The 22,702-nt window shown below is 44.4% G+C and overlaps 1 non-coding gene across 1 annotated transcript; it reads right to left on the bottom strand.

Moving 5' to 3' along the window:
• Nucleotides 1-9,790: 9,790 nt before the first annotated feature.
• On the bottom strand, nt 9,791-9,898 carry LOC130958937 (small nucleolar RNA R71). Its single transcript, XR_009078037.1, has one exon. It is a non-coding gene; the product is annotated as a small nucleolar RNA R71 (small nucleolar RNA).
• Nucleotides 9,899-22,702: the final 12,804 nt, after the last annotated feature.

Below are 22,702 nucleotides of genomic sequence, written 5' to 3'. Positions count from 1 at the left end.
TCCCACTTAGTCATCCTTAGATCAATTAACAAAGGAAAGTCAAGTGAGTTATATCAATCCTAGTCCATAAGTCCTAGCTTTCCACTAATTGGATTAATGAAGGCTAGAGTTAATGGCTATCAACTAGCAATCAATTGGACACTAGTGACTCAAGAAATCCTAAGTTACCTTCTCAAGCCAAGAACATAAAATTCTAGTCTAACATCCTCTCAAGCATTTCATCAAACACTTGGAGGGTAATGAAAGAAAGCATTTTTATTTGTAAGGAAAAGAAGGAATCAACAACTAACAATTACAAAGAATTAACAAAACAACAATCAACAACATCACAATCACATGAATTATCTCAAATTGCATTATTGAAAGAAAACAAAAGAACAAAAATATCTCAATTACAAAACCTAGAAACAAAATAAGAGAAATTACAACAAGAGGATAGGGATAGAAAGAAGAACCAAAGTGTAGCAATCACCACTTGAAGGTAGAAGTAGAAGGAAACTTGAATTAAACCTAGAACTATGAGATCCTAATCTAACCCTAATTCCTAATTCTAGAGAGAAGTGAGAGCTTCTCTCTCTAAAACTAACTCTAACTCCTAAAACTAAGCTAATGATCAAAAGTATCTAAAAGTATAAAAAAAGTATTTTGATTCCCCTTCAATACTTGACTTAAATAGCATCAGAAATGAGTTGGATTGGGCCCACAAGGCTCCTAAAACCGCTGGGGACGATTTCATTAAAGTGGGCCACGAACAGAATCGGCGCGCGCGCGCAAAGTGCGCGTGCGCGCCCCTGAACGCGAAGCAACATATGGCAAAATTTATATCATTTCGAAGCCCCGGATGTTAGCTTTCCAACCCAACTGGAACCGTATCATTTGGACCTCTGTAGCTCAAGTTATGGTCGTTTAAGTGCAAAGAGGTCGGCTTGACAGCTTTCCGGTTCTTTCATTTCTTCATGAGTTCTCCAACTTTACATGCTTTTTCTTCATTCCTTTAATCCAATCTTTGCCTCCTAAATCTGAAATCACTTAACAAACATATCAAGGCATCTAATGGAATCAAGGTAAATTACATTTATCTATTTTAAGACCTATAAAGCATGTTTTCACTCTTAAGCACAATTAAAGGAGAATATACAAAACCATGCTATTTCATTGAATAAATGTGGGAAAAAGGTGATAAAATCCCCTAAATTCAATACAAGATAAACCGTCAAATTGGGGTTTGTCAATGTTCAATCTTTACCTTTTGACAAGTTAAGCACTTCGAAACATATTCCGCCACATCATTCTTCATACCCGGCCACCAAAACATCGCCTTTAAATCATGGTACATCTTAGTACTTCCCGGGTGAATGGAGAATCCACTTTTGTGTGCCTCCTTCAAAATATCTTGCCTCAAAGTGCCAACATCCGGCACAATGATCCTACCCTTGAATCTCCATAACCCATCTTTTTCTTCCGACACCCTCCATTGTTTTCCTTGCTCAATAGCCGGTAACACCTTCCATAACGCTTCATCATTTTGATGAGCCTTTAGGAGTTCGGACTTAAAGTCACTTGAGATTTCTAATCGGCTCAAACACAAGGTTCCGGATACTTCTTGAGCACCGATTTTCAGACTCTCGAATCCCTTGAGCAACTTCTCCTCTTGGAGCATCATCCAAGCCGCATATAATGACTTCCGACTTAACGCATCCGCCACTACGTTCGCCTTTCCCGGATGGTAATGCAACTCAAAGTCGTAGTCCTTTAATAATTCCATCCACCTCCTCTGTCTCATATTAAGCTCCTTCTGATCAAAGAGGTACTTCAAGCTCTTATGATCAGAGAAAACTTGGAACTTAACCCCATAGAGATAATGTCTCCACACCTTCAAGGCAAACACAACCGCAGCGAGTTCCAAATCGTGCGTAGGGTAACTAACTTCATGCGGTCTCAACTGTCGTGAGGCATACGCCACCACATTACGATGCTGCATCAGCACGCACCCTAAACCCTTCAATGAGGCATCACAATATACCTCAAATGGCTCATTCGGCTCGGGTAACACTAACACAGGTGCAGTAGTCAACTTTTTCTTCAATGTCTGAAAGCTCTCCTCGCATTCAAGAGTCCAAACAAACGGAGTGTCTTTGCGGGTTAACTTTGTCATTGGCAAAACTATCTGTGAAAAGCCCTTGATAAACCTTCGGTAATAGCCAGCTAAACCCAGAAAACTCCTTATCTCTGTTACGGTGGTTGGTTGTTTCCAATCCATCACAGCCTCCACCTTAGTTGGGTCCACGGCTATTCCCTTCTTACTCACCACGTGACCCAAAAACTTCACCTCACTCTTCCAAAACTCACACTTAAACAGTTTTGCATAGAGTTTCTTCTCCTTTAGAATCTGCAACACGGTCCTCAAGTGTTCCGCATGCTCTTCCTCGGTCTTGGAATAAATCAGTATGTCATCGATGAAGACAACAACGAATTTATCCAGAAACGGACGGAAAACTCTATTCATGTAATCCATGAATACCGCAGGAGCGTTCGTCAACCCAAAGGACATCACAGTGTACTCGTAATGACCATAACGAGTTCTGAAAGCGGTCTTAGGGATATCCTCGCCCCTCACCCTTATCTGGTAATAACCGGATCGCAAATCAATCTTGGAGAAAACTCCAGCTCCTTGTAACTGATCCATGAGATAATCAATTCTCGGCAATGGGTACTTATTCTTTATTGTAACCTTGTTCAACTGCCTGTAGTCCACATAGAGCCGCATACTCCCATCTTTCTTCTTTACTAGTAGCACTGGAGCACACCACGGAGAGACACTTGGCCGTATAAAATTCTTTCCCAACAAATCCTCTAACTGGGACTTTAGCTCGTTCATTTCTAACGGTGACATCCTATAAGGAGCACTTGAGATTGGTCCCGCCCCGGGCACCAATTCAATAGCAAACTCAACCTCTCGGTTAGGTGGAAACTCATCAATATCATCAAGAAACACTTTCGGAAACTCACACACAACCGGAATCTGTTCCAACCTTTGATCATCACCTGAAACGCCCGCGGTTAACAACATGATACCCTGACATTCGATTCCAGAACAGTTCACCATCATCGAATTCAAGTAATAATTATTCACCACGACCGGCCCTTCTGTATCTTCCGGCATAAAGTACACCGACTTTGTAGAACAATCAAGCAGGACATGGTTCTTAGATAACCAGTCCAATCCCAAGATAAGATCAAGACCGATCATCGGCAAGCAGACTAGATTATGAACAAAATCACGCTGCTTGAACCTAAAGGAAACTTCCGGGCATCCTAGCCTAGTTACCGTGGCTTCATGGGTAGCATTGTACACTCTTAGATCATAACCTAAAGTTACAATCTTCAAGCCTAACTCATGGGCTTTCTCAAATGCAATGAATGAATGTGATGCTCCCGAATCAAATAAAGCATTTAAAGTTTGACCAGCCATTTCACAGTTACCTCGAATAAGTGTCTCGGATCCCTCGGCACCTATAGCTGAAGTGGTGAACACCCGACCAGTCTGTTGTGCTTTCCCAGCACCTTGTTTTTGCCTCTCAGGACAACTTGCGGCTTTATGCCCCGCCTTTCCATAATTGTAGCACAAACCCCATCCGGCCTTGCATGGTGCTCCAGGATGGTGACTTCCACACCTAGTACAAGCTTGATCATTCTGAGGCTGCTTTCCAAGCTTCTTTCCTTGGGAGTTGTTGTTGTTGGGCCTCCTAAATGAACTTCCCCTCTTGAAAGACGGACCTCTAGGTGCAAAGCTCTTCCCTCGGTTCTGTGGGAATGAACCTTTGTGACTCCCTTTCTCAGCGGTTGCCCTTTTCACACACTCTTCAGCAACCCTACACTTGTTCACCAATTCGGAGAAAGTCCTAATCTCCATTGGTCCCACTGAACTGAAGATATCACTCCGGAGTCCTCCTTCATACTTAACACACTTCCATTCCTCATATTCCACCGGAGTCCCTTGGCACATACGAGAGAACCTGAACAGCTCCTCAAACTTGTCAGTATACTCTGATATGGACATAGTACCCTGCTTCAGCTGCAGTAACTCAAGTTCCTTAGCCGTCCTGGCAGAAGTCGGAAAGTACTTCTTGTAGAACTCTTCTTGAAAGACATTCCAGGTGATATAGTCATCACCCTGCTGCAGAAGACGTCGGATGCCTTGCCACCAATGCAACGCTTCACCTGTGAGCATGTAGGTAGCAAACTCGACACGCTGCCCTTCAGGTACCACTTGTGCTTGTAATGCTCGCTCTATAGCCTGAAACCATGTATCAGCCTCAATCGGGCTAGTAGTTCCCTTGAACTTAGGCGGATTAACCTTCAAAAAGTTTGCCAGTGTCATCGGGCCTTGAACTCCACCTCCATCATTACCATGGTTGTTCATCTGTTGACCAAGAGCCTCAGTAGTGGCTTGCATAGTAGCAGCCATGTTCTCCAACGCAGCCATAAAGTTCACCGGGTCATTAGGGTTATTCTCCGGTGCACGAGCATTCGTACGACCTCTCACACTACCTCTACCGCGTCCACGAGGCGCCATCTGGTTCCTATACACACCCAACAATCGATATTAAGTTGATCAGTCTCAATATCGAAAGTCTAGTGCTTCAAAGTCCCAAATGCATGCTCATGAACGTTTATACCAATTATATCAAGCAGATATACTAATGGCACATAACACACATACAGAGAATGCACAGAAGCATAGTCAGTCTATCCCTCAGGCTCTACAGGAACGAACTGCTCTGATACCATAATGTAACACCCTACCATACAGAGTCTTATGCTTAAGTCATAATTCAGAGAGGGTAAGGTATTACGACCTCTAAAATAAAAATTTAGTACGTATAGTAGTATGAATGATTGATTATAACTAGGAGCCTTTGTAGAAAAAAGGGGTAAACAAAAATCGCAACTCAAAAGCGCATCACTCCGATCGATGACGTAACGAACAAGGATAAACCAACGCGAGATTATATATATACAAAGGAGTGTCAAAAACAGGAATATCAAGACTCAGAATCCGGCTGCGAAGATAACCGGTCCGAGCATAACAATATATACATATGATAAAATAAGGAGAACCCCAAAGGAAACCCAAAGGGACACAAATACATAAAACCTATTCTCCAAAATCTCCCATAAGAGGAGTCATCACAGTTTGTATTATTTAATGGAGATAAAAGTATCTAAGCAAAACATATAAACCAAAAACATAGTCCCGAGAACAAAGGATCTTCGCAAATCTAGAAGTCTCCAGCATGCTTCAGCGGGAAACCTCACGTCCTGCATCTGAAAACCACAAAATCCGCATGGGTGAGAACCAGAGGTCCCCAGCATGGTAACAGCTTCCACATATATAATACATAATAATAGAGGAAGGCCAAAGGCAATCCTAGAACTTCCTCCAGATAATTCAAAGCTTATAAACAAGCTAAACCATATAAGGGCATCTGACTAAAGATTCTTCAGTCTAACTAATACTTCCCTTTCCAATACCTTCAAACCTCCCAACCACCAGCAGGAGTATATTATAGCAAACACAGTTATATCAGACAAAGAATATACAAATAGGAGCAGTTAAGACATTTAGACAATTAGCAAGTAATATGCAGTCAAATAGGCAATCTCAAACAATTCACATAGTATGCATATGATGAATGCCTGTCCCTAGTGGCCGATGATATCATCTTGTCGGTTATAGAGCCAACCCGACAAGTCCTGGTCGCTAACCATTGGACTGTCCCTCTGTCGCGCATCCCCAACTCGAGTTATACTCGTTATAAACTTGATCATAAATATGACCCATATCCATCACCCTCACTGGTGAATATTTCGGGGGCGAGCTCATCCGGGTCTTTCACAGTGCCCGGCCACACTTACGACATAGGGTCAATGATGAGCGGATAATTTGTATGCTTTTTGGCATTGTTTTTAGTATGTTTTTAGTATCTTTTAGTTAGTTTTTAGTATATTTTTATTAGTTTTTAATTAAAATTCACTTTTCTGGACTTTACTATGAGTTTGTGTATTTTTTTGTGATTTCAGGTATTTTCTGGCTGAAATTGAGGGACCTGAGCAAAAATCTGATCCAGAGACTCAAAAGGACTGCAGATGCTGTTGGATTCTGACCTTCCTGCACTCGAAGTGGATTTTCTGGAGCTACAGAAGCCCAATTGGCGCGCTCTCAACGGCGTTGGAAAGTAGACATCCTGGGCTTTCCAGCAATATATAATAGTCCATACTTTGCCCAAGATTTGATGGCCCAAACCGGCGTTCAAAGTCACCTCAAGAAATTCCAGCGTTAAACGCCGGAACTGGCACCTAATTGGGAGTTAAACGCCCAAACTGGCACTAAAGCTGGCGTTTAACTCCAAGGAGAGTCTCTACACGAAAAAGCTTCATTGCTCAGTCCAAGCACACACCAAGTGGGCCCGGAAGTGGATTTTATGTCATTTACTCATCTATGTACTAGTTTTCTATAAGTAGGACCTTTTACTATTGTATTTAGAGAGACTTTTGGTAGCTATCTTCGTTTTATGCTATCTTAGACCTTTGGAGGCTGGCCATTCGGCCATGCCTAGACCTTGTTCTTATGTATTTTCAACGGTGGAGTTTCTACACACCATAGATTAAGGTGTGGAGCTCTGCTGTACCTCGAGTATTAATGCAATTACTATTGTTCTTCCATTCAATTCCGCTTGTTCTTTATCCAAGATATCACTTGTTCTTCAACATGATGAAGGTGATGATTGACGCCCATCACCATTCTCACTCATGAACAAGGTGACTGACAACCATTCTTGTTCTACAAGCATCTGAGGCTTAGTGAATATCTCTTGGATTCTTTAATCGGAATCTTCGTGGTATAGGCAAGAACTGATGGCGGCATTCAAGAGAATCCGGAAGGTCTAACCTTGTCTGTGGTATTCTGAGTAGGATTCAATGATTGAATGACTGTGACGTGCTTCAAACCTGTAACCTACTGGGCGTTAGTGACAGACGCAAAAGAGGGATTCTATTCCGGTAGGGGAGGGAACCAAACCGGTGATTGGCAGTACTGTGACAGAGTGCATGCATTAGCTTTCACTGCGCGGATGGGAGGTAGCTGCTGACAACAGTGAAACCCTACACGAGCTTGCCATGGAAAGGAGTAAGAAGGATTGGATGAAGGCAGTAGGAAAGCAGAGAGACGGAAGGGAAGGCATCTTCATACACTTGTCTGAAGCTCTTACACCAATGATATACATAAGTATCACTATCTTTATCTTTATATTATTTTCGTTCATCATCATATATATTTGAGTTTGCCTGACTAAGATTTACAAGATGACCATAGCTTGCTTCAATGCTAACAATCTCCGTGGGATCGACCCTTACTCACGTAAGGTATTACTTGGACGACCCAGTGCACTTGCTGGTTAGTTGTGCGAAGTTGTGTAATGCCATGGTATTGAGCTACCACGTTTTTGGAGCCATTACCGGGGATTATGAGAGTTGTGAAAAAGTATTGTTCACAATTTCGCGCACCAAGTTTTTGGCGCCGTTGCCGGGGATTGTTCAAGTTTTGAGCAAGCTTTGGTAACAATGCCTGGGATTGTTCTAGTTTGGACAACTGACGGTTCATCTTGTTGCTTAGATTAGGTATTTATTTTTTCGAAATTCTTGAAGATGAATTCTAGAGTTTCATGATGATTTGTTGAAATCTGGCTGGCTGAGAAGCCATGTCTAATCTGATTGGACCGAGGTTTCAACTTATCACCACAAGAGCTTGTTGATTTTCATCAATTTTGCTTTTGGAGCAGTGATCTGCTAAGGCTTGGCTGACCTTTGGTCATGTCTAGTGTTTTGGACCGAAGCTTTCTTTGAAAGCTTGGCTGGCTGTGAAGCCATGTCTAATTCCTGGACCGGAATCTTAGACTAGCATTGCACTGATTCCTGGAATTCTCATTAAGAATTTTGATACCTTTTTCCACTTAATTTTCGAAAAACACAAAAAAATTACAAAATCATAAAAACCAAAAAAAATATCTGCTGTTTCTTGCTTAAGTCTAGTGTCTCATCTTAAGTTTGGTGTCAATTGCATGCATTCATTCATGTGTCTTAAGGATCTTCAAGTAATTCTTGATGATTTCTTACTCTGATCTTTGAATTCTTTTGGCTTGAGTATTTATGTGTCTCATATAGTGTCAGTAGTACACAAACTGCTAAGTTTGGTGTCTTGCATGCATTGTTATTTGATTCTTGTTGCATTTTGATTATTAAAAAATCCAAAAAATATTTTTTTATCTGTGTCTTTTCAAGTCAATAATACAAAGAATTGAAGATTCAGAACATACTGCAGAGGAATTATACAGAAAAAGCTGAGCATTCAAAAATGCCCAGTGAAGAAGGCAGACTGGCGTTTAAACGCCAGCCAGGGTACCTGGTTGGGCGTTTAACGCCCAAAAAGGTAGCATTTTGGGCGTTAAACGCCAGAATGTATACCATTCTGGGCGTTTAACGCCAGGATGGTGCTAGGGGGAAGATTTTGTTTTCAAATCAATCTTTTTTCAAGTTTTCAAAGTTTTTCAAAACCAAATCTTTTTCAAATCATATCTTTTCAATCAAATGTTTTCAAAATCAATTTCTTTCCTTTTTCAAAGATACTTACTAACAATTAATGATTTGATTGAACATTTTTTGCCTTTTCTATTAAGGAAGGTTTTATGTTTGAATCATATCTTTTCTTGTTAGGCAAGTCATCAATTTTTTTTAATCATATCTTTTCAAATTGTTTTCAAATCATATCTTTTAAAATTGTTTTCAAATCATATCTTCTCAATCACATCTTTTTAAAACCAATCATATCTTCTTAACCACATCTTTTTCAAAATAGTTTTCAATCAAATCCTTTTAATTTCTAATTTCAAAATCTTTTTCAAAAATCACTTGAATTCTTCCCCACTTTCAATTTTTGAAAATTATCAATCAATTTTAAAATGTTTTTGACATTTTTCTAATTAATTTTCGAAAATCCTATTCCCTCCTTCTCACATCCTTTTATTTATGGAGTACTACTCCTTCTTAATGCACAATTCGAACTCTAACTAATCAAGTTCGAATTCTTCTACCTTCTTTTCTTCTATTTTTCTTTTCCTCTGACACTTCAAGGAATCTCTGTACTGTGACATAGAGGATTCCACATTTCTCTTGTTCTCTTCTCTTTCATATGAGCAGGAGCAGGGACAAAGGCATTTTTGTTGAAGCTGACCCTGAACCTGAGAGAACCTTGAAGAGAAAGCTAAGAGAAGCCAAGGCACAACTCTCTTTAGAGGACCTGACCGAATTCTTCAAAGAAGAAGAACACATGGCAGCCGAAAACAACAACAATGCCAACAATGCAAGGAAGGTGCTGGGTGACTTCACTGCACCTACTCCTGATTTCTATGGGAGAAGCATCTCTATCCCTGCCATTGGAGCAAACAACTTTGAGCTTAAGCCTCAATTAGTTTCTCTAATGCAACAGAATTGCAAGTTCCATGGACTTCCAATGGAAGATCCTCATCAGTTCTTAGCTGAATTCTTGTAAATCTGTGACACAGTCAAGACTAATGGGGTAGACCCTGAGGTCTACAGACTGATGCTATTCCCTTTTGCTGTAAGAGACAGAGCTAGAATATGGTTGGATTCTCAACCTAAAGAAAGCCTGGACTCTTGGGAAAAGCTAGTCAATGCCTTCTTGGCAAAGTTCTTTCCACCACAAAGATGGAGTAAGCTTAGAGTGGAAGTCCAAACCTTCAGACAGAAGGATGGAGAATCCCTCTATGAAGCTTGGGAAAGATACAAACAATTAATCAGAAGATGTCCTTCAGACATGCTTTCTGAATGGAGCATCATAGGTATTTTCTATGATGGTCTCTCTGAACTATCCAAGATGTCTTTGGATAGCTCTGCTGGAGGATCTCTTCATATGAAGAAGATGCCTGCAGAAGCTCAAGAATTGATTGAAATGGTTGCAAATAACCAATTCATGTACACTTCTGAAAGGAATCCTGTGAACAATGGGACTAGTCAGAAGAAAGGAGTTCTTGAGATTGACACTCTGAATGCCATATTAGCTCAGAACAAGATATTGACTCAACAAGTCAATTTGATTTCTCAAAGTCTGTCTGGAATGTAAAATGCACCAAACAGTACTAAGGATGCTTCATCTGAGGAAGAAGCTTATGATCCTGAGAACCCTTCAATGGAAGAGGTGAATTACCTAGGAGAACCCTATGGAAACACCTATAATTCTTCATGGAGAAATCACCCAAATTTCTCATGGAAGAATCAAGAGAGACCTCAACAAGGTTTCTGTTCATACCCTGACCGAGCTCTCCAAACTCGGTAAAGCTGATAGAAGGCCCGACCTCGACCCAAGGCCCACGTTCGAGGTCGGACCTCGGACAAACAGGCCAAAGAAAGGCCCATCAGAAGGAACTAAGCCCAAAACCTAAAGGCCGAAAGGGCCTGGGAAAGGCGGTTCCGCAAAGATAGAGATGAATCTCCCAAAAGATAAGATAAGATAAGAATATCTTATCCAGGGATGATCGCAGCCAACTACTATAAATACACTGGAGCACCCAGGTATAAGGCATACTCTAATTCTACTTGATATCTGCTTGGACCCATGCTAACTTAAGCATCGGAGTGTCATTGCAGGTACAACCCCCCGCCGTTCAGCACAACCAGCTCGGGTCACAGACCCCCCACCTCGGGCCTTGCCAGAAGACCGAGCTACACGTTTCAGGTAACCCTCGGAACATTGGCGCCGTTGCCGGGGACCTGGAAGTCATCCCTTTACCATGGCGGACGACCCTCCCAACAATAACCACGCTACATCAGAACAAGAAGAGGAAGTGACACCGGAGAACGGCCGGACAGCCCCTATCACCACGCACTCCAGGAGGAAACAAACAGAATCGCCCAAAGACATCACCCCCAGACAAAGATCCACAAAATCCTGAAAGAGAAAAAAGTTCGGAGATTCTGGAAACAGTTCGGGCACAACAAAGCCGGCTGAGACAACTCGAAGAGGACGTAAAGAAGCAGAAGGAAACTGAACAGGATCTGAGAAGGGAAGCTCGCAAACGCAGAGAATTGGAAGAAAAACTGCGGAAGATAGAGGCCAACCTAAAAGATCGGACGGAACACGGCACCACTCCCGAAAGCAACCATGATCCCTTCACACAAGAGATCATGAAAGAGAAGGTACCGCGAAACTTCAAACCACCAGATATGGACCTCTACGACGGCACCACCGATCCAAGTCATCACCTCAGCAATTTCAGAAGCAGAATGTACTTAGTCGACGCCTCCGACGCGATTCGATGCAAAGCCTTCCCCACCACTCTCACTAAGTCAGCCATGAAGTGGTTCGACAACCTGCCACCAGGATCAATCTCCAGCTTTGAAGACCTGACCAAAAAATTCTTAACAAGGTTCTCTATTCAAAAGGACAAGGCAAAACATGCCCCCAGCCTACTCGGGATCAAACAAGACAACCAAGAAACTCTCAGAGAGTACATGGAGCGATTCAACAAGGCCTGCCTGGACATACAACACTTGCCCACGGAAGCAGCCATCATGGGACTAGCAAACGGCCTAAAAGAAGGACCGTTTAGCCAATCCCTATCCAAAAGATACCCGACCTCCTTATACGAAGTACAAGAACGGGCAGGAAAGTATATCAACATGGAAGAAACCTCCCAGCTGAGAGACTCTTCCAGGAAGGAGTCAACCTACCCGCCCGAGATCGAGATCGGGAACAGAAAAAGAAAGAAGAATCCAACTCGGACAAGCCACGAAAATACCACAGCTACACTCCCCTCCGAGTCTCCCTGGTAGACGTCTACAGAGAAGTATGCCACACCGAGAAGATCCCACCACCCAAACCTCTGAAGCACAAGAGAGCAGGAAGAGATCGGTCCGAGTACTGCGAATATCACAGACTCTACGGCCACTCTACTAACGACTGCCACGACTTAAAAAATGTTATAGAAAAGCTAGCCAGAGAGGGAAAACTCGACAGATACATAGCTGAGAAAGGAGAAGAAACCAGAAAGAGAAGACGGGGAGATAACGAAGATCGGACCGAGCAAACACGAACCCCGCGAACTCCTGAAAGGCACATACACATGATAAACGGAGGTTTCGCAGGGGGAGGGACATCCAAATCCTCACGGAAGAGACACCTCAAAGAAGTCTACCATGTCCGAGAAGACAGCCCCTTACCCGAGTTACCTACTATCTCATTTACCCGAGAAGATGCTCTTGGAATAATACCCGGACACGACGACCCTATGGTGATCACCATCATCCTAGCCAACGCCAACTTACATCGAACCCTGATCGACCAAGGAAGCTCAGCAGATATCCTGTTCAAAGCAGCCTTCGACAAGCTCGGACTCGAAGAAAAAGAGCTAAAAGCCTATCCCACTGACTGTTTGGACTAGGAGATACCCCGATCCGCCCCTTGGGATACATCTCATTACACACTACCTTTGGAAAAGGCGAGCAAACCAAAACACTAAGCATCGACTACATTGTAGTCGACATCACTTCAGCATACAATGCCCTCATCGGACGACCAACCCTAAACAAACTAGCGGCTATAGTCTCGACCCCACACCTCTGTATGAAGTTCCCTACCGCAAAGGGAATCGCTACCCTAAAAGGCGACCAAAAACTAGCACGACGATGCTACAACGAAAGCCTGAGCCTAAAAGGGAAAGAGGTCAACACAATAGAACTCGGGCGAGTCCAAGCCCGAGAAGATCTTCGGCCACAACCAGAAGGAGAGACGAAAAGATCCAGATCGGGAACACACCCGAGAAAGTAACAAACATAGGGGCAAACCTCGAAGCAGGCCTAAAGGAGGAACTCACAACCCTCTTAAGGGAGAATTCCGACCTCTTCGCCTGGAAAGCCTCCGATATACCAGGCATAAGCCCCGACCTGATGTGCCATAAGCTATCAGTATACCCGGGATCCCGACCTGTCCAACAAAGACGCAGGAAGCTCGGGCCCGAACGCATGCAAGCAATAGAAGAATAAGTGCAAGCACTACTAGATGCAGGGTTCATTAGGGAAGTAAAGTACCCCCTATGGCTCGCAAACGTGGTCCTAGTGAAGAAGCCCAATGGAAAATGGAGGATGTGCGTCGACTACACGGATCTCAACAAAGCCTGCCCCAAAGATCCATATCCACTACCGAACATCGACGCCTTAGTCGATGCCGCTTCGGGCTACAGATACCTCTCCTTCATGGATGCATACTCGGGATACAATCAAATCCCGATGTATGGACCCGACCAAGAAAAGACCTCGTTCATAACCCCAAGGGCAAACTACTGCTACGTAGTAATGCCCTTCGGGCTAAAGAACGCAGGGGCAACCTACCAGAGGCTAATGAACAAAGTGTTCTCAGAACACATCGGGCTACAGCTAGAGGTGTACGTCGACGACATGCTAGTAAAGACACAAGAAGACAGAAACTTGGTCGCCGACCTCAGCAGTATCTTCGACACCCTCCGGAAACACAACATGAGACTTAACCCGACAAAGTGCACCTTCGCCGCAGAAGCCGGGAAGTTCTTAGGCTTCATGCTGACTCAGAGAGGCATCGAAGCAAACCGGACAAATGCCAAGCAATACTCAATATGAAAAGCCCGACGTGTGTCAAAGAAGTACAACAACTAAATGGGAGACTAGCCGCCCTATCAAGATTCTTAGCAGGATCAGCGATAAGATCACTCCCTCTACTCACTCCTAAAGAAAGGGAAACCCTTCTCTTGGACCCGGAATGCGAAAAGGCCTTCCAAGAATTCAAGGAATTCCTCGGGCAGCCACCAATCTTAACCCGACCTCTAAAAGGGGAAGAGCTCGTACTATACCTGTCGGTCGGACATCGGGCAGTCGCCTCGGCACTAATACGAGAAAATGAGGAGGGGCAACACCCCATATACTTCGTAAGCAAAGCACTACAAGGGGCCGAATTAAACTATCAGAAAATAGAGAAATTCGCCTATGCACTAGTGTTCACAGCTCGGAGACTCCGCCCCTACTTTCAAGCCCACACCATCAAAGTCCGGACAAGCCAACCCATGAGACACATCCTACAAAAGACAGACATGGCAGGACGAATCTACAATGGGCGGTGGAATTGTCCGAGTTCGACCTCCACTATGAAGCCCGGACTGCCATAAAATCTCAATACCTAGCCGACTTCGTCGCAGAATACACTGAGACCCCGGGAACCCCACTCTCATGGAATCTGTATGTCGACGGATCCTCAAACAAAACAGGAAGCGGGGCCGGTGTTATACTCGAAAGCGATCAAGGAACACGGATTGAGCTATCCCTAAAATTCGAGTTCCAGGCCTCAAATAACCAAGCCGAATACGAAGCCCTACTAGCGGGACTAAAACTAGCCGAAGAGGTCAGAGCAAGAGGATCACGATCTTCAGCGACTCCCAGGTCGTCACATCACAAGTAAATGGAAGCTACCAGGCCAAAGACCCTACTATGAAAAAATACCTAGACCAAACACAGGCGCAATTACGACACTTCCCGGAAATACAAATCCAGCACATACCCCGGGAGCAAAATGCCCGGGCAGACGCCCTCTCAAAACTTGCTAGCACCAAGCCCGGAGGGAACAACAGAAGTCTCCTCCAAGAAACTCTACAATCCCCCTCCGTGTTAAGGGAGGAAGAAATACTAAATATATCCGGGCAACAACAAGGATGGATAACCCCCATACTCAACTATCTGAAATCGGGAACTCTCCCGCCGAAAGAAAAGAAGCTAAAAGGCTTACAAAAGACGCCCAGAACTACACGTTAATCCACGACGTATTATACAGAAGAGGATTCTCAAACCCCCTCCTGAGGTGCGTCCCGACCACAGAAACAAAGAGCGTCCTCGAAGAAGTCCACAAAGGCATGTGTGGGAACCATCTCGGAGCCCGGGCCCTGTCAAGAAAATAGTCAGAGCCGGGTTCTACTGGCCGACCTTGCAAAGAGACGCGGCAGAGTTTGTGAAAATATGCCCCCCCTGCCAAAAACACGCCAATTTTCACAAAGCACGCCCGAAGACCTCATAAGCATCACCGCACCATGGCCCTTCGCAAAGTGGGGACTCGACCTACTCGGCCCATTCCCACAAGGACCGGGGCAAGTCAAGTACCTCATAGTAGGGGTCGACTACTTCACAAAGTGGATCGAGGCTGAACCCTTAGCCACTATTACGGCTCAGAAAAGCCGTAAATTCCTATACAAAAACATTGTCACGAGGTTCGGAGTCCCCTACTCCATCACAACAGACAATGGAACACAGTTCACAGACACAAGTTTTCAGAACTTGGTGGCCGAGCTAAAAATCAAACAGCAGTTCACATCGGTCGAACACCCGCAAGCCAATGGACAAGCAGAGGCCGCAAATAAAGTCATCTTGGCCGGGTTAAAACGAAGACTCCAAGAGGCCAAAGGGGCATGGGCCGATGAACTCCCCCAGGTATTATGGGCATATCGGACAACCCCGCACTCTACAACAGGAGAATCCCCATTCCGACTAGCTACGGAATGGAGGCAATGATTCCCGTCGAAATAGACGAAGGATCACCCAGAACCATCTTCTACAACGAAGGAGGCAACCCTCAGGCACAAAGGGAAGAACTCGACCTCCTACCCGAGGTCCGAGAAAGAGCCCGAATCAGAGAAGAAGTCTTAAAACGACGAACGGCCCTCAGATATAACCGAAAGGTGATAAAACGAAGCTTCTCCACTCACGACTGATTTTAATCGAAACGACATCGGAACACAAAAATCGGGAGAAGGAAAGCTAGCCGCAAATTGGAAAGGGCCCTACAAAGTAACAGAAGTTTTAGGGACAGGCTACTACAAGATATCCGACCTAGAAGGCAATGAGCTGCCAGAACCTGGCACGCCTGTAACCTAAGACGATACTACAGCTAGAAAAACTTAACCCGAGGTGTACTCTTTTTCCCACGAGGGTTTTTTAATGAGACACCGGTTAAGTAGGACACCCGGCCTAGTCAAAAGGGTAAACACTTTGTACATATTCTTCTTTTTAAGTACTAATCAAATTTCTTTATTTTCTCTTTCTCGTTATAAAGCATATCCTAAAAAGTACCCCACCAAGGCGCATTAATTTATGCTCGGCAAAACGCAAAAAATCATTTGCCAAAGGCCATACGAGGTCGGCAAAGATGAAGCGACGAGGTTCAAATTAATGTGAGAAGTTATAAAAGTAACTCTGAAATGGCTCAAAAAGCCAAATAGAAAAGAAGTTACAAAAATAACTTAAAAAAGGCCGACCAAACAACGAAGTCGGACCTGACCAAAGGGGTACTCAAGGATCCCGATGTCGAGAGTAAACTCGGACCCAAGAAAGAAGCTGGCAAAGAACCAGGACTTCGAGAAACGCTAGCTAAAAAGTTGTTACCCAAAACAACTAAAAAGCAAAAAGCGAGAAAGTCAAGGCGCTAGCTAAAAAGTTGTTACCCAAAAACAACTAAAAAGCAAAAAGCGAGAAAGTCAAGGCGCTAGCTAAAAAGTTGTTACCCAAAAACAACTAAAAAGCAAAAAGCGAGAAAGTCAAGGCGCTAGCTAAAAAGTTGTTACCCAAAAACAACTAAAAAGCAAAAAGCGAGAAAGTCAAGGCGCTAGCTAAAAAGTTGTTACCCAAAAACAACTAAAAAGCAAAAAGCGAGAAAGTCAAGGCGCTAGCTAAAAAGTTGTTACCCAAAAACAACTAAAAAGCAAAAAGCGAGAAAGTCAAGGCGCTAGCTAAAAAGTTGTACCCAAAAACAACTAAAAAGCAAAAAGCGAGAAAGTCAAGGCGCTAGCTAAAAAGTTGTTACCCAAAAACAACTAAAAAGCAAAAAGCGAGAAAGTCAAGGCGCTAGCTAAAAAGTTGTTACCCAAAACAACTAAAAAGCAAAAAGCGAGAAGTCAAAGCGCTAGCTAAAAAGTTGTTACCCAAAAAAACAACTAAAAAAAGCAAAAAGCGAGAAGTCAAAACGCTAGCTAAAAGTTGTTACCCGAGAACAACTAAAAAGCATAAAAGCGGAACGAGACAATCGAAACACAAAGCATGGCATAATAAAGCTACAAGAGTAGCTAAAATAGCAGAACAGGTGTCCAAAATGTTTGCAGAAAACATCCAAAAAACAAAAAGCCCAAGGTCGGGCAAAAAGCACAAAAAGTACAAAAAATTACAGAGGATCAAGGCCCTTTCCAGATCCGCATCAACACCTGGCTGAAACATGGATATCGGGACTGCAGGAACAGCACCATCGCTTGGAACCTCCATACCAACTCTATCCTCGGCCAAAGGTGAAGTCGGGTTCACGACCGGAGCCTCGGGGTCGGACACGGAGCCTTGGGGTCGGACATCGGAACCTCATCCTCAACAGGGGCAGGAACAATCTTCCCCTCCACAACCATGTATCCGTACTGAACAAACTGAGATCCAATTCGGGAGCAAGAACCCGGACCTGATCCCTCAAATTCACAAACATAGCATCCATACCCTTGGCCACATTATCTTCCAGCTCATAAAAGTCATCCCGAGCAGATTGCAGCTTCTCCTTCGTCTCCACAAGCTCAGCATACAGCTTGGTATAGTTCTCCGTCGCCACCCTCGCCATCTCCTCAGACGTCTTCGCCACCGCCACAGCCGCGGTAGCCCTAGTCTTCTCTTCCTCCAAAGACTCCTCCAGCTCGGCAATCCTAGCATCCTTCAGCTGACTAACCTTATCAAGCTCGGACCGGGCCTTCTCAAGTCGGGAGCTGGTCGCCCCAAGGGGAGCTTTCTTAAACTCCGAGCAATGGCGGCATGAAGGCTAGCCATCCGAACAACTCCGCGCCATATACTGAAAGTGATGCTCCATGGACGCATCATCAGTAGAAATAAAAGTCTGAGGAAGATGTGCTGCTCAACCCAACCGAGAGCATCGAAATCCTTGTCATTGAAACCAGCAGGCTCTCGGGAAGTCTTCTGTTTCTTGGGGGGAGGACCGAGGTCGAGGTCGGGGAAAGCTGACCGGGTCCGGAGGTCGGAGGATCCTGAGTTATAGCTCGGAAACTGAGGGACCGGAATGGTCTTCGACCGAGTCTGAACACCAATTGTAGTCTTCTGCGGAGAAGGTTGGGGAGAAGCTTCAGCCTCGATTCCGAGATGCCGCAGATTTCTTCGCTCGACGGAGAAACTTCATAGAATCAGCTGAGAAGACATCTCTGCAGAAACGAAACAAAGAGGTTATCAAACAGAAAGATCAAAACAAAGTCAAAATATGAAAATGAAATCTCAAAAAGAGGTCGGGAGCTACCTAACTCGGAACGGAGAAGGCTTGGATCTCCCAACATTTCTTCGTATCCAAGTAAGGTGCCCGACCCCATAGACTGCTCAACACACCAACGAAAGCCTGTTCCACCTCATCTAGACTCTCGAAAGTGTACTTAACCGACACCACACTCTCTTGCCAACAAAGAGGAAACGAAGGCTCCCCACTCTCATCTAAGAAAAAAGGTCGGACATCTCCAACAGCCCAGACTTTGAAGTAATAGTTTTTGAAATCGTGAAACGACTCATCATACAAGTGCAAAATTTCCTACCCTGGTTAGCCCTAAACGAAACCCAGGACACCTTCCAGCACCCGACCCCGGCTTCGTCAGTACAAACAGATAAGAAAAAAGAGAAACAGAAGGGGAGACGCCTAAAATCTGACACAAAAGTTGGAAAAGCTTTAAAAACGCCCAAGAGTTCGGATGGAGTTGTGTAGGGGCAAGGTTACAAGACCAAAGGACCTCGGATTCCAGGTCGGTGAAAGGAAGACGGACACCTAGCTTGGAGAAGAAACAATCATAAGCATAGAAGAAAAGTTCTCGGAACTCTCTAACGGCGGAAAACATACCCTCTCCTCGGACTCCGGGGCTGCTAACTCGTAATCCCGCTCAGACTCCCTGTTCTCACAAATACTACACTCCCTACGGAACCTAATCAGATACTCAGAATCTACAACAGACGGGACCCTTAAAGGAGCAGGATACCCAACCTAGACCACTCGGAATCTTGGTCGACATTGCTTGAAACACCTTTCGAGACATAAAAAAATCTTGCCTACAAAGAAAGAATACAACAGCAAGACAAAATCACACAAAGGCAGAAAAACCAAATTCAACAAAACAAAAGAAAGCAAAGTTCTTTTACAAACAAGAAGGCAGCAACTCGAATAACAAAAGGGATCGGAGAAAAGAGTCCCCCCACACACACGTACAAAGCAATAGCGGCGCCTCTTTTCGGGGCAACCCGGGCATAGAAGATATCAGAAAAAAGAAGCGTACGAAGAATAAAAGCGAAAAAAGCAAACCTGGAAAAGAAGAAAGCGACGAGCTCCGACGAAAGGAAAAACGGCGGCGCAGAAAAGAACTCTGAAAAAACGCACAAAAAATGGAAGACGAAGAACAGAGAGAAAGAAGAGAAGATGCTCGAAAAGAAGTGATGAATAAACAAAGAAAAATGAAGAAAGGGGCAAATAAATAAAGCCTCCACAGAGCGCGCACGGAAATCGAGGAAGAAACGGTAACAAGCAATAAATGCTGAAACGACCGTTTTCAAATTTGAAAAAAACTACTATGCCCGAGCTCGACCTTCCGAAAAAAGACGAACTCGGGCAGGGGCACTGTTCATACCCTGACGAGCTCTCCAAACTCGGTAAAGCTGATAGAAGGCCCGACCTCGACCCAAGGCCACGTTCGAGGTCGGACCTCGGACAAACAGGCCAAAGAAGGCCCATCAGAAGGAACTAAGCCCAAAACCTAAAGGCCGAAAGGGCCTGGGAAAGGCGGTTCCGCAAAGATAGAGATGAATCTCCCAAAAGATAAGATAAGATAAGAATATCTTATCCAGGGATGATCGCAGCCAACTACTATAAATACACTGGAGCACCCAGGTATAAGGCATACTCTAATTCTACTTGATATCTGCTTGGACCCATGCTAACTTAAGCATCGGAGTGTCATTGCAGGTACAACCCCCCGCCGTTCAGCACAACCAGCTCGGGTCACAGACCCCCCACCTCGGGCCTTGCCAGAAGACCGAGCTACACGTTTCAGGTAACCCTCGGAACAGTTTCAATAACAATAATGGTGGAAGAAACAGGTATAGCAATGGCAAGCCTTTTCCATCATCTTCTCAGCAACAGACAGAGAGTTCTAAGCAGAATACTTCTGACTTAGCAACAATGGTCTCTGATCTAATAAAGACCACTCAAAGTTTCATGAATGAAACAAGGTCCTCCATCAGAAATTGGAAGGACAAGTGGGACAGCTGAGCAAGAAAATTACTGAACTCCCTCCTAGTACTCTTCCAAGTAATACAGAAGAAAATCCAAAAGGAGAGTGCAAAGCCATAAACATGGCCGAATATGGAGAGGAAAGAGAGGAGGAGGACGCCACTGAGGAAGACCTCAGTGGGCGTGTGCCAATCTCCTCTGAGTTCCTCAATGAGGAACAATGGGAATCTGAGGCTCAAAATGAGACCATAGAGATTCCATTGGACTTACTTCTGCCTTTCATGAGCTCTGATGAGTATTCTTCCTCTGAAGAGGAGAGTATGTCACTGAAGAGCAAGTTGCTAAATACCTTGGAGCAATCATGAAGCTAAATGACAAGTTATTTGGAAATGAGACTTGGGAGGATGAACCACCTTTGCTCACCAAAGAACTGGATGGACTTGTCTAGGCAGAAACTGCCTCAAAAGAGGCAAGATCCTGGGAAGTTTCTATACCTGTACCATAGGCACCATGACCTTCAAAAAGGCCTGTGTGACTTAGGGTCAAGTATAAACCTCATGCCCTCTCTGTAATGGAGAAATTAGGGATCTTTGAGGTGCAAGCTGCAAGAATCTCATTAGAGATGGCAGACAATTCAAGAAAACAAGCTCATGGACTTGTAGAGAATGTTTTGGTGAAGATTGAAGACCATTACATCCCTACTGATTTCATAGTCCTAGAGACTGGGAAGTGCATGGATGAATCCATCATCCTTGGCAGACCCTTCCTAGCCACAGCAAAGGCTGTGATGATGTTGATAGAGGAGAGTTGATCATTCAAGTGAATGGAGAATCCTTGGTGTTGAGGCCCAAGGACATCCCTCTATCATCATGGAGAGGAAGCATGAAGAGCTTCTCTCAAAACAGAGCCAAGCAGAGCCCCCACAGTCAAACTCTAAGTTTGGTGTTGGGAGGCCACAACCAAACTCTAAGTTTGGTGTGAACCCCACATTCAAACTCTAAGTTTGGTGTTGGGAGGTTCCAACACGGTTCAGAGTATTTCTGAGGCTCATGAGAGTCCTCTGTCAAGCTAATGACATTAAAGAAGCGGCTTGTTGGGAGGCAACCCAATGTTTTATAGTTAACTATTTCTTTTGTTATTTATCTTTTTTGTAGGTTGATGATCATAAGAAGTCACAAAAACAATGAAAAAAGCAAAAATAGAATGAAAAACAGGAAGAAAAATAGCACACCCTGGAGGAGAAGAAGCTGGCGTTCAAACGCCAGTAATGCTAGCTGTTGGGCGTTTAACGCCCAGTCTGGCACCATTCGGGCGTTTAACGCCAGAAAGGGGCACCAGACTGGCGTTAAACGCCAGTAAAGGGCAACAACCTGGCGTTAAACGCAGGAATGGGCACCAGCCCGGCGTTTAACGCCAGAAAATAGCTCAAAACGTGATTTGAGCAAATTTGGTGCAGGGATGACTTTCCTTGACACCACAGGATTGTGGACCCCACAGGACCCCACCATCAATCTCTTTTCTTCCCCCATTCACCAATCACTCAATACCTCCCCCAAAAACCCTTCACCTATCAAATCCCATCTATCTCTTCACCACTCCCATCTTCATAAATCCCCACCAAACCTCACCCTTCAAATTCAAACCACTTTCCCTCCCAAACCCACCCATCATGGCGAACCATTACCCCCCCCTCTCCTAATATACCCTTCTTCAACCCTTCATTTTCACACAACCTAAACACCCCTTTCCCTTCTTGGCCGAACACACCACCTTCCCCCCTCTTTCATTTCTTCTTCTTCTACTCTCTTCTTTTTCTTTTGCTCGAGGACGAGCAAACATTTTAAGTTTGGTGTGGTAAAAGCGTTGCTTTTTCATAACCATTTATGGCATCCAAGGCCGGAGAAACCTCTAAAAAGAGGAAAGGGAAGGCAAAAGCTTCCACCTCCGAGTCATGGAGATGGATAGATTCCTCAAGGGTGCATCAAGTCCACTTCTATGAAGTTGTGGCCTTGAAGAAGGTGATCCTCGAAGTCCCCTTTTCACTCAAAAAGGGGTGAATATCGGAGATCCGCCATGAGATCCGAAGAAGAGGTGGGAAGTGCTTACCAACTCCATTCAACAAGTCGGAATCTTGATGGTTCAAGAGTTCTATGCCAATGCATGGATCACCAACCATGACCAAAGTGGAACCCGAATCCAAAGAATTACTCACTATGGTTCGGGGGAAATACTTGGATTTTAGTCCGGGAGAGTGTGAGGGTGGCGTTCAACTTGCCTATGATGCAAGGAGATGAGCACCCTTACACTAGAAGGGTCAACTTT

This window comes from Arachis stenosperma, chromosome 10, assembly GCF_014773155.1.
Source record: "Arachis stenosperma cultivar V10309 chromosome 10, arast.V10309.gnm1.PFL2, whole genome shotgun sequence".
Taxonomy (NCBI): Eukaryota; Viridiplantae; Streptophyta; class Magnoliopsida; order Fabales; family Fabaceae; genus Arachis; species Arachis stenosperma.
This window is presented reverse-complemented; position numbering and strand designations above follow the sequence as displayed.